Below are 11120 nucleotides of genomic sequence, written 5' to 3'. Positions count from 1 at the left end.
CTGGGCACATTCCCAGAGAGGAGGAAAATAACAACAGATTAAGCAGAGCCTGGGGCACCATTGCTTTCAGCTTCGATGGTCCACCCATACTGGGCTTTTCTATTACAGCAGAGCCTGGGGAGCTGATTAGCCAGGTCCAGCTTTCAGAAGTTACCCTTGGAGAAGGCATGTTGGGAGACATAAATGTCCTGTTAAGTTTATTCATTTTACATGAGGCCAGAACTCAAAGTAACCATTCCTGCTGTGACGTTAACAAATGAGCTACATTTATAAAAATCCTGTCCCTTGATTCTAGAAGAAGAAGAAAGGAATCTGAATATCAAACCAAAAGAAATTGCATGTAACTAAGGATGGGGGTGGAGCAGAACCAAACACTACAAAATAGCTTTGTAAATAGTGTATGCTACAATGTGCCTGGCATTGGAGCTTTAGAGATGTAGAAGTCAAGCATTGTTCCCATCCTCAAGTAGCGTACAGCCTAGAAATCTTCTCTTTTTTTGCCAGACCTGGGGCTTGAACTCAGGATCTTAGCACTGTCCTTGGGCTTTCTCGAGGCTAGAGCTCTACCACTGGAGCCACAGTACCACTTCCGGCTTTTTCTATGTATGTGGTACCCAGGAATGGAACTCGGGTCTTGGTGCATGGTAGGCAAGCACTCTACCACTAGGCCAAATTCCCAGTTCCAACCAAGAAATCTGACATGCAGTCCACGTCCAATTTATTACCAAATGCTGTGAATTTTACCTTCTATTGTCTGTAAAAATCATGCACATCTCTCTAACTCTGCGCCCCCTGGGTAAAGAAGCCAACTCCATCTCTCACATGAACTTTTCCTGTAGCCCCTGAAACGTTGTCCCTGAATGCTTTTCCTTACAACCCATTCAGCAAAGCTAGAATGATTTTGCAAAGGCGACATACACCTTAAACTCTTCAATGAGTGCCCAATACTCAGCAGATAAAAACAGAGTTGGATGAGGTCCAGAAAGTCTCGCACTGCAGCCTGAGACCACTTATATTCAACTATGAAACTATACCTTGTCCCTGGCCTCTTCGGAATCCTTGGCTTTGCAATGTGGCTTTGTGACTTCACACTTCAGTCCGTTACAAATTAGTCTCTTTCTCCTCACTGCAATACACACGGGCCTGGAGACTTGTTCTGGCTAATGGAAGTCAAGTTTGGAGCTGTGCTTCAAGAACTCGTCATGCGTTTCCTTTCATGTACTTGGAATTCTATCAGCACTATGTGAAAAGCTCAGGATAACCTGCTGAAGGAGGACAGTTCAGGTCCCAGACATGAAAAACCTTCCAAGAGAAGCCACTTTTCCAGTCCACAGCTGGCAGGGTGGGGAGGGAGTCCTACTGAGCCCAGCTGCTCAACTGTATTGCAAGGTAATGTGTGTTATTTAATTGCTGGTTAAGCAGCATAGCTTACAGATACACGGTCACCGTCACTCTATTTAGCAGCGTTTCTTTCCCTGAAATCTCAAAGCATCAACTCTCGTTTGGTCTCAGGTATTGGCATTGGACTTTGAACATGCTGGTCTTTCTACAGGATTGCTCTTAACGCACCTCCAACTCCTTTGCCTCATGAACTCCTCTACTTTCCATCTAAATGAGCAATCACTACTGCCTGGAGACAATCATACTAATCTCCCTGATGAGGCCATTTTCACGCATTCTTTGTTACGTGTGACACATTACACCTATCATAGGGCAACTACTCAAATGTAATTATTGGAGGTCAAACTATCTGGGTTAAAATCCTTCTGCTCTTGCTAGTTGTATCCATGAGAAAATACTAGTCTTTCTGCTCCTTAACTTCCTATTCATTCAACAGTGATCACACCAAATACCTCATAACATCGTTCTGAGCATTTGGTGGGTTAGTGAGGTGTTTAGAGTCATTCTTGTATTGTACCAAATATGTTATAAACATCAGTTTTATGAAATTATCATGTGCTTATCTTTTAGAAGACTTCCTATAATAGCAATTTTAATTTTATTTTTATGATTCTTTGATTAATGATACAGACAAGAGATTGGCAAACTTTTTCAGTAAGACCTCTATTTAAGTCAGTTGGGGTTTGCTATAACAAAAAAATAGCAGAGACTTGTTGGCATAACCCACAAAATTTCATTTCTCACAGTTCTGGAAGATGGGAAGTCTAAGACAAGATACTACAAATTCTGGGTGAGACTCTCTTTCTGGTTGGTGGATAGACTCCATCTTGCTGTATCCTCATGGCTGAGAAAAAGTGTCAGCCTCATATCTTTAAATCAGAGTTTGCAGATCAGGAGAGAGCCACACAGATACATACAAAAATGAAGGAGATAGCCGGGCACAGTGGCTCACATCTGTAATCCTAGCTACTCAGGAGGCTAAGATCTGAGGATCACGGTTCAAAGCCAGCCCAGGCACGTAAGTCCGTGAGACTCTTATCTCTAATTAACCACTAGAAAATCACAAGTGGCACTGTGGCACAAGGGGTAGGGCACTATCCTTGAGCTGAAGAGCTCAGGGACAGTGTCCAGGCCCCAAGTCTAAGCCCTACGACCAAGAAAAAGAAATAAGGGGCAGGGAGTTTGGCCTAGTGGTAGAGTACTAGCTTAGCATGCACAAAAGACCCAGGTTCAATTCCTCAGTACCACATACATAGAAAAATCTGGAAGTGGTGTTGTGGCTTAAGTGGTAGAGCGTTAGCCTTGAGAAAGCCCAAGGACAAAGCCCTGGCCCTGAATTCAAGCCCCAGGACTGGAAAAAAAGAAAGATATGAAATATTAGAGGAAAGTTATTGATCCAGGTGCTGATGGTTCCTTCCCATAAATCTAGCTACTCAAGAGACTGAGATCTGGGTTGTGATTCAAGGCTAGCTAGGCAGAAAAGTCTGGTATGCTCCATCACCAAATTAATCATCAGAAAGCTACACTGGAGGTATGGCTAAGATGGTAGAGCATCAGCCTAGCAACCACAAGGTCCTGAGTTCAAACCCTACAACTGGAAAAAAATACAGAAAAGAAAAAAATGAATAAAAATAAGCTTATATTTTCTGGAAACAATAGAATAAGATCAGAAATCAGTAACAGACAGATCTGTAAATTTGGCAAACATTTGAAAACTAAGTAACTCACTTCTAAATAATCAGTGAATTAAAGAATAAAACAAGCAGAAAATAGGAAATATTTTAAACTGAAGAAAATGAAAATAGAACATATGAAATAAGTTGGGTTGCTACTAAAGAAATTTTTGGAGGTAAACTTATAATCCTAAATAACCATTTTTTTAAAAAATGAAAGATTTCAAAGCTTTCATACATGACTACAGGGAATAGAAAAGGAAGACAAAAATTAAATTCAATAGAAGAAAAATGATAAATATCAGTACAGAAATCAACAAAACTTTACAGAGAAAACCTTCCTTCCTTCCTTCCTTCCTTCCTTCCTTCCTTCCTTCCTTCCTTCCTTTCTTCCTCCCTTCCTTCTTTCCTTCCTCCCTTCCTTCTTTCCTTCCTCCCTTCCTTTCTTCACCAGTCCTGAGGCAAAGAACTCAGGGTCTGGGCACTGTTCCTGGGCTTTCTCAAGGCTACTGCTCTATCACTTGAACTACAGCCCTACTTCCACCTTTTTCTGTACATGTGGTACCGAGGAGTCGAAACCAGGGCTTCGTGTGTGGCAGGCAGGCACTCATCACTAGACCACACTCCTGCAGATTCTTTAGCTGGACTGATTAGAGGGGAAGGACACAAACTGACAGTATTGGGAATAAAAGAAGTAACTTTTCTATAGATCTTAACAATTCTTTTTAAATAAAGCAATATTTGGCACATTTTTTCTAAACTATCAATAATAAAGATGAAATGGATAAATACCTTAGAAAACACAAACCAGCAAAGTTCCTACAAGAAGAAATAGCAGTTGTCCTACTAGTTCTATGTGTTTTGAAGTAACTAAATTTAGGATTAGATTAGGGTTTCCCCAAAGAAAATTCCAGGACAAGATGATTTAACCAGTGAATCATATTAACAAAAAAATGACATTAATTTTATAGAAACACTCTCAGAACATTGAAGAAAAATATTTCTCAAGGGGGGAGGGAAATGGGTACCAAGACATGTGAAAGGGTATCAATGTGTGTGAATTAATGCACCTTCTATCTGGCAAATATCATGTAACCCTTTTACTAATTACAATAAAAAAATTAAAAAAATATTTCTCAATTACTTATGAAAATCTGGCATTTCTCTGTGACTGAAACCAAAGACATAAGAAAGTATTCATACCAATATTCCTAATGACAACAAACATGAAAATTCTAGGCAGAATCCTGAGCTGATTTCTTATTGAGGATGAGGTTTAAGTTGTGCTTTATTTCCAATTGTCCCAGCACAGTTTTTTGCAGAGAATATTATCCTTTGTCTGTATAACTGCTTTCATATTTTGTTAAGAAATCAGCTGGTATATTGGTATGGGTATCTGTATATCTGTTCCCTTACTAATGTCAAATAGTCTTGAAACTATGTAAAAGTCCCTAAATTGGAGAGACTGATTCATGTCACATTTTTATTTTACAGAATTTTGTTGGCTATTCTGAATTTTTTTGCCCTTTCATATAAATTTTAGAATAATTTTGTCTACTAAAGTTGATAACATTTTGATAGGAATTTCATGAAACCTTTATCATCGATTTGTGAATTGCCACTTTACTAGTTGTTTTTCAATTCATGAACATGTTCTAACTTTCCCTTCATTAAATTTTTCTTAATTTCACTTATAAGCATAATTTAGTTTTTATCATGTAAAAACATATATGCTTCATTAGATTTATACTACATTTGCTCTCTTTTTTTTTTTCCTGTCATTCATGAGGCTTGAACTCAGAACCTGGGTTCTTTTTGTTCAAGGCTAACATTCTTCCACCTTGAGCCACAGCACCACTTCTGATTTTTCTGAAGGTTACTTAGAATTAAGAATTTCATGAGGACTTTTCTATCTAGGCTGGCTTCAAATTGTGCCCCTCAGAGCCTCCCTTCCTGAGTAGCTAGCATTACAGGTGTGAGCTACCAGTGCTCACCAGTGCTCAGTAGCTAGCATTACAGGTGTGAGCCACAGTGCTCACCAGTGCTCAGTATTGCTCTCTTTATTGAACAGTTTATAAGTCATATTGTAGTTTCGAATTTTTCTATGTGCTTATTGTTTGTATAGAGGCATCAATTGATTTTGTATGTTTATTTTGCATTGTGCAACCTTATCAAGTTCACTTATTAGTACTAAGAAATTTATTTGCAGATTTCTTGGGGTTTCTATTATTACCCCTTTATATCACATGTACATAGGACATTTTTGCTTATTCCTTTGATGTCTTTAAGCCTCATATTTCCTTTCCTTTCCTTGAATTGCTGTGGAACTTTCAACACTATGCTAAAATGCAGTGGTAAAAGTAGACATTGTTTTGCCCTGATTTTAAGAGCAAAAGCATTAAGTAAAAGGCAAGATGTTTTTTATGCCAGTCCTGGAGTTTGAACTCATGGCCTGGGACCGTTCTTGAGCTTTGTCACAGCTAACATTCTACCACTTGAGCCACAGCAGCAGGCACTCTACCATCAAGCCACACTCCCGGCAACATTTTTTTTTTGCCAGTCCTGGGCTTGAGCTCAGGGCCTGAGCACTGTCCTTGGACTTTCTCAAGGCTAGAGCTCTACCACTTGAGCCTCAGCACCACTTCCGGCTTTTTTCTATGTATGTGGTACCGAGGAATCGAACCCGGGTCTTCATGCATTCTAGGCAAGCACTTTAACCACTAGGACAAACTCCCGGCCCTCCTGGCAACATTTTTAAACCCAGTTTCCCATCTGTCATTGTATACTCTTTCAATTTTTCCTTAAATTAATGAGTCTTAGATTCCACCTATAAAATATATGGGGAATAATATTCACTTCATAAGACTCCTAAAAACATCAGAATACATCATTTAAATCATCCAACACAGAGTTCTTAATATTTGGAGTCTTTTTCTGACACAGTATTTGAATCCAGAACCGCAAAAATAAGTTAATTCACTACCCAGCTCACTAATGTCTATTTTTTAATAAAATGAATAACTCTTAGGTATTTCTTAGATTCCTGTTAGGATCCTTAAGTTACAATGAAATAAAATTAAATTCAATACAGCTTAAAAGTTTATAGTTTTTTTCTACCCCCACACATCACTCCTATCAACAAACCAGCCATTTCATCTTACCTAAATTTATCTGAACACTTGAGTCAGAAAATGCTTACTGTTGCAGTCTGATACTGCTGCTTAAATGGAGTTGTCAGTTGTTCCAAAAGTTACACTTAACCAGACAGATGTTCTAAAGGATGAAAAATGAAATGGCAGATTTCTATTTATAGCTATTATATTTGTTTTACCTGCCATCGCTATCACAATCTATTCAATAGAATGACTTGAAGAGGCTCCAATTCAGAGACTCCTCCTTATAATGCAAATGCCCTTCAGGAAAGGCACTAATGACAAGGAAGATAAGAGTCAAATAAATGGTATTTTGATCATTTTTTTTTTCCAGCACAGAAGAACATCAACTCTCCTGCTGCTTCTCTGGACGGTTGCCAGAAAGTCGGCTTCACCTGCAAGATGAAGCAAGAGAGAAAGATGAGAGAGGTGTTTATAGCACCAGAGCAAATCAGACCTAAATTATATAAACAGTAGAAACTATTCTGGCCAGCCTACAACTACAACTCAGAAAACATGATACCAGTTTTGTGCCCATCTATTGGCTCTGCCTTGGCAGCACATGGTCAGTTTCTGCCTACCCATAATGCCTGTGTATCATATAGGTGTTGGTGATAGAGAATTGACAACTCTGAGACCATCCAGGATAACAATGTTGAATATAAACACTCCTACTCACTCAGTCACAGAATGGGTTTTCCTGGGGAAGGGGTGTGGGTCCTATTCTACTTCTAGAACTTCCCAGCAAGATTAAATCACCTATAGCCATCTGTTCTTTGATCTTTTATCAACTGCCTTACTTTGGGGGGGGTAGTCCTGGGGCTTGAACTCGGGACCTGGGTGCTGGCCCTGAGCTTCTTTTGCTCAAGGCTAGCACTCACTTGAACAATGGCACCACCTTCCAGCATTTTCTGAGTAGTTTATTGGAGATAAAAAAAAAAAATCTCACAGACTTTTCTGCCTGGGCTGCCTTTGAACTGAAATCCTTAGATCTCAGCCTGCTGAGAAGCTAGGATTACAAGCATGGACCCACCGTGCCCAGTCCCATCTTGCCTTGTTTGTCTCACTTTCTTGCTCCTCTCCTGACATCTCTGGGCCTAGTAGGTGGAAGAGCCAAAGAAAATATGCAGGATAATGAGCAATGAGAATAATGTAGGGGAAAAATGAAGACAGAGGCTGAGGGAATAGTCCAGAAGCAGCAGAGGTCCAAGAGCAAGGATTCCCTTTAGCCTGTGCTATAGGTGTGGTTCAGATAGAGTGGCATCATTGTCTCTCCTGCAGTTAGAGAAATGCTTCCTTTTCAGGACACCTATAGTACTGCCACACACACCATTAATTCTGCTGCCTTCACTGTGAATATTTATTCATAATGTCCTAAATTGTTTCTCGAGCTTTGTGTTCCTAGTCCAGAGTTACAGAGACGATCAAAGAATGGCCAAGCCTCAGACCTATAATTATGCATAGACTGCCAGCTAGAAAAGGGGTATATCTGATTACCATTGGTTTTCTTGCAGGGAGGGGTTAGGGCCAATGCTCACTCAGGGGGACCTCGTCTTATACAGACAAAGCTTGGGGTGCTAAGCAGCTAATTAATTACAAACATACCCTGCAGTGATTGAATATGGGTGATTTTCTAATTTTTAAACCTATCTCTGTTGTCCCTTTTTTATGGCACTTTCTGATAAGAATTCAAATTCTTCTTTATTGTGCCTATTTTTAATTTTATTTATTCTCCCAAAATATACACATTTCTACATACTTAGAAATGTCATGAATTACAACCAATAAAAATTCCTAATCAATCCATTAAAGCCAATATCTTGCAATCAATTAAACTCTAAAATTGTCATTTTAACACAGCTATGAGTCCATCTTCTAAACTATTACATCTCTAGCTGGGCGCAGTGGCTCATGCCTATAATCCTAGCTACCCAGGAGGCTGAGATCTGAGGATCAAGGTTCAAAGCCAGCCCAGGCACAAAAGGACCTGAGACTCTTTATCTCTAATTAACCTCTAGAAAAGGGAAATGGGGCTTAGCTCAAGGGTAGGGCAGTAGCCTTGAGCTGTCAGGAACAGCGCCCAGGCTGAGTTCAAGCCCCATGGCCACAAAAAAATAAATAAAATAAAATATTACATCACTAAGTAAAAGAAATATCCTAACTTATCATATTAAATTGCATTTATTATCATTAGACTGTAGTGCTATATGTGTATATTTATGTTTAGTATATCATAGTCTACAGCATGGATGTGTATTGAATAAGTGAGCAATTTAGCAAATAAATAGGAACCTATAAAACCAATTCGTAGGTTCTGTGTTTTATATTCTCTATGGGACTGAGGTTTCAATGCATCCAGAAAAGTTTTTCCCTCAATTTTTTTCCAATAGACGACTGATTTATTCAATCAACAGTTGTTGAACACTGACTAGATCTCAACTGTGTACAGAGTGCCTTCTATCTTATCTTTTCAGAACTGCCCACAGTGGGTACACTGAGACTCAAAAAAAAAACCCTAAAACCAAGTTTCATAAGTCACCAAAGGACACACATAGTTAGAAGTGAGGGAGTCCTGATTTGGACAGTTATTCCAGAACCCAGTTCACATTTTTTTGTCACCCTTATGTTGTCAAACTATATTAAGCAGGCTTCCTATTTTACTTTTACTTTCCTATTTTACAGACTCTATGTGTGTGTGTATGTATGTATGTGTGTGTGTGTATGTGTGTGTGTGTGTGTGTGTGCGCGCGCACACATGCCACGTGTATATATGTGTGTCTGTGAATCCAAACTTGAGCAGAGCTATGTCCCATCCTTGGATGGGTGTCCACTTCGGGATGGATCCATTGAGAGTCCATCTAGAGATGTTAGTGGAAGTTCATTCTCAGGAAACAATTTAAGAAAATGTTACATAGGGCTGGGAGTTTGGCCTAGTGGTAGAGTGCCTGCCTAGCATGCACGAAGACCCGGGTTCAATTCCTCAGTACCACATACATAGAAAAAGCCAGAAATGGTGTGGTGGCTCAGGGTAAAGCCTTGAGGAAAGCCCAAGGACAGTGCTCAGGCCCTGAGCTCAAGCCCAGGACTGGCCAAAAAAAAAAAAAAAAGAAAAGAAAATGTTACATATACACAGTAGAGTTTTACTCATCCATTAGAAAGAATGATACATCATTTGCAAAGAAATGATTGGACATGGAGAAAAAAATATGTTAAGTGAAATAATTCAGGCTCAGAGAGTCAAGGGGCACAGTTCTCTGTCATTGGTGGATGCTAGAAGGAATTTATAAATCTACAAGTAAGTGCATATGGGATTATAAGCAAGTGCATACAAAGGACATTATTTGTAAGGGAGAATTCAAATGGTGTAATTCCTCAGAAAAATGAACTCACAGTCCAACAAAATGAATATCAGGAAACTGGAACTTGAAAGATGCTGATGGGGGATGTCAAGGGCAGAGATAAATGAAGAAAGGAAGGCGAGGATACAGTCATAATGTTCAATGAACATCCTGTGAAACTAAGAAAATTGAGGAGAGGAGATGAATTGGTGGGGATGGGGAGAATGATTAAATGAGTGACAACAAGCAAAATGCATTCTACTTATAAACGGATTTGTTGAATGGTAACTCCTTTATTCAACTACTTTTTTAAAACACATTTTTTTGTTTTTGTTTTTTTTTATATATTTTTATTGTAATTAATAGAAGGGTTACATGATATTTGCCAGAGAGATGGTGCATTAATTCCCATACATTGATACCCTTTCTCATGTCTTGGTCCCCATTTCCCTCCCCCCACCCCCACCCCTCATCTTGTTTTCCCCCGTTCCCTATCCAATTTCAAATAACCAAATACAAATATATCCAATATATCAGGCGGGGGTGGGGGGAAGGAACAAAGCCACTGGCTGGTGAAAATGACCCAAAGTTGAGGAAAAGTACATTTCAGTACGCAATCTGATCTATGTCTCTCACATTTTCTTCCACCATCTATTAGAAATGTGTGCTGGGATCTTGGCATTGGTAAGGAGGTGGAGTGGTGTGCTGACAGCAATAACGAAATCAGGCATCAAGCAATGTCATTTCCATCAGTCTACAGAAGCCACATCAGCTCAAGGTTTGTCATTTGGGGCCACAGCTATGATGTCGTCGTTACTGGGCAGGCACCAGTAACAAGTCAGCATCTCCGGAGGACCTTTGTGGCATGGTCACCATCTGTAATGTCACCAGCACATAGTAAGGAAGAAGATGGCAGGAGTCACTATGGAGAAAGGGGTTTTACTTGAGTATCCCATTGAAGACCAATCCTAGTGAGCTCCTAGGACAATTTGAGAGGAATCGTGGTCCTGGAGTTTGGAGACAGCAGACAGTCAGTGGTAGGTTCAGAAGTATACAGTTGGTTTTAACCCTGATTATATCTCTGAAACAATGTACTAATATATGTACATTGTATCATTACAATGCCAAACCCAGTATTGAAACAAACTGCTCAGGTCAGCACAAATAAATAACAAAAATGGCCAGGTGCGATGGCTCATGCCTGTAATCCTAGATACTGGAGGGGCGGTGGGGAGGCTGAGATCTGAGGAATGTGGTTCCAAGTCAGTCCAGGCACTTAAGTCCGTGAGACTAATTAACCACTAGAAAACTGGAAGTGGCTCTGTGGCTCAAAGGTAGGGTGGTAGCTTTGAGCTGAAGAGCTCAGGGACAGTGCCCAGGCCCAGAGTTCAGGCCCTATGACAAAAAAAAAAAAGCAGTTTATTTTTTCATATATTTTGTTATTGTAATTAATAGAAGGGTTACATTATATTCACCAGATAGAAGGTGCATTAATTCACAAACATTGATACCTTTTCTCATGTCTTGATCCCCATTTCCCTCCTCCCACCCCCGCC

The 11120-nt window shown here is 39.7% G+C and overlaps 1 long non-coding RNA gene across 1 annotated transcript; it reads left to right on the top strand.

Moving 5' to 3' along the window:
* The first annotated feature begins 1154 nt into the window (after nucleotides 1-1154).
* Nucleotides 1155-10745, top strand: LOC150056743 (uncharacterized). Its single transcript, XR_016536974.1, has 3 exons — nucleotides 1155-1389; nucleotides 6561-6791; nucleotides 10223-10745. It is a non-coding gene; the product is annotated as an uncharacterized LOC150056743 (long non-coding RNA).
* The last annotated feature ends 375 nt before the right edge of the window (nucleotides 10746-11120 follow it).

This window comes from Megascapheus bottae, chromosome 11 (genome assembly GCF_031878675.1).
Source record: "Megascapheus bottae isolate mThoBot1 chromosome 11, mThoBot2.hap1, whole genome shotgun sequence".
Taxonomy (NCBI): Eukaryota; Metazoa; Chordata; class Mammalia; order Rodentia; family Geomyidae; genus Megascapheus; species Megascapheus bottae.
Note: the sequence above shows the minus strand (reverse complement) of the source record. Positions and strands in the feature narration are given on the sequence as shown.